Source organism: Micropterus salmoides, unplaced genomic scaffold, assembly GCF_014851395.1.
Source record: "Micropterus salmoides isolate LMB-PRFRI ecotype aquatic unplaced genomic scaffold, ASM1485139v1 Ms_hic_scaffold_3, whole genome shotgun sequence".
Lineage (NCBI taxonomy): Eukaryota > Metazoa > Chordata > Actinopteri > Centrarchiformes > Centrarchidae > Micropterus > Micropterus salmoides.
The window spans coordinates 17,162,956-17,164,664 of record NW_024042261.1 but is presented as its reverse complement, the minus strand read 5'-3'; the positions used below and the strand labels follow the sequence as shown (position 1 = coordinate 17,164,664).

Genomic DNA, 1,709 nt, shown 5'->3' with positions numbered 1-1,709 from the left:
ACATAATAGGGGACAGCTGTAGCCTTACTTATCACTTATTACTGTTCAAATTGTAAACTGTAATTTAGGCTACCTACTGAAAATAATATGCGCTGGTCACAGTGTACTTAGCAGAATAAGATGAAACGTGTACAAATTGTCATCCATCAACTGCACATAGTTCAATAACCCTGATGTACAGAATAGTAACTTTATGGTTAATAATTGTTTCACAACATTAGCCAGTTATTACACTTACTGCTGCTATTTTTCTTCGCACCATGCCATATGTCCAGACTGTCATGAATTCCAAGGGCCTTGTATTTGCCTTTGTCTGGGTCTATGAAGTGGTAAATAATGTCATGTTGCTATAATATTTATATTGCTGTTATACACATGCATCCATACAATATATCACATGAATACTTACTCATAAGGGCACCAATCTGGGCATGAGCATCTGTGCAGATCTCCACTAGCTTTATTTCTGATGTAAGCTTGTCCAGTCTGGATGAAACTCCTTCTCCAAGACGACAGACTTCCATGATGTTTGCCACTTGTCTATGGTGGCAACATGAATGATCTCCTTGGTGTCATTCTCCATGGTGGTGTAGCTGCAGTATTGTGCACAGTGACCAGGAGAGTCATTTCTGCCATCTGTTGAAATTTTTAAAAATATAATTCAACAGAAAAACAGTTATTAGTTGTTTCCATACTGTCATTGCTTAGTGTATTCAATAGCTAGGTTACATAATACAGTATCAACTACACACCAAGGACAATAACATCTTTCCCTTGAAGGCCACAAAGAACCTCTGTCCTTCTCTCTTCCCAGAAGTCCTTTATTGTATTGATGCAATAAGTGTCCTGAATGGAGAAGAAAGTGTTCCTGTTCACCATCCCCATGTTCATGAATTTGAACAAGAGGGCAACCTTTGCGTAGTTGTTGCCAGACAACAAAATGTTGGTGGACAAGAAATCTCCAGCTTGCATCCCAAACTTCATCACAGGCTAGGAATTCCACCTCCACAAGCTGTGTCCATTATATCTAAAAGTCCCACAAAAGAAACATTTGCTTTTGTCATGTACAGCACTGGCTTTTGGTATAACATTTTTTTTAATACTAATTTAAAGTTGTGATATTCTGTGATTGTCTGGACTTACCCATTCAATAGTAGCTGCTGTGACCTTGGTGGTGATGTTGATCTCAAAGGGTGCAACAGAGTTGCACGGCGCACCAGTCCTCAGAAGGCCAGTGCATTTATCCACAGGCAGGATCAGAAATGTAGCCAGTTGTCTTAAGCAGTTCTCGTATACTATGGAGGGTATGACACCTATGATGTCATCTTCACAAAGGACATTCTATGGTTCTGGGAAAACAGGGTCATGATCACAGGGAGAAGGCTCATCAAGAGGGTCTTAATGTGCAGGCAAGGAAGTCCATTCTAATGAGGCACAAAAATCTGTAGTAAACAAATACCACAAAACAATTGCAAATTGAGACTGACAAATAACACACCGTATAGAAATTGGTGGAAGATCCTCTTCATCAGAGCTGAAACCATTCTGTCCATCATCTCTTTCAAGGGAGTAAGATGAAGCTTTATCTGCCCAATCAATTCTTTACATAATGACAACTTTCAGATAAAAATGAGTTCTCAAATAATATCAATGAAAAATAATACATGTATTTAGGAAGTACTACTTACACACTGTTCATTGGGTGATTG

At 38.9% G+C, this 1,709-nt stretch overlaps 1 long non-coding RNA gene across 1 annotated transcript; it reads right to left on the bottom strand.

Moving 5' to 3' along the window:
- Positions 1 to 245: 245 nt before the first annotated feature.
- On the bottom strand, positions 246 to 985 carry LOC119883215. The gene is made up of 3 exons (XR_005440605.1): positions 753 to 985; positions 410 to 636; positions 246 to 319 (listed from the first exon to the last, which is right to left on the bottom strand). It is a non-coding gene; the product is annotated as an uncharacterized LOC119883215 (long non-coding RNA).
- Positions 986 to 1,709: the final 724 nt, after the last annotated feature.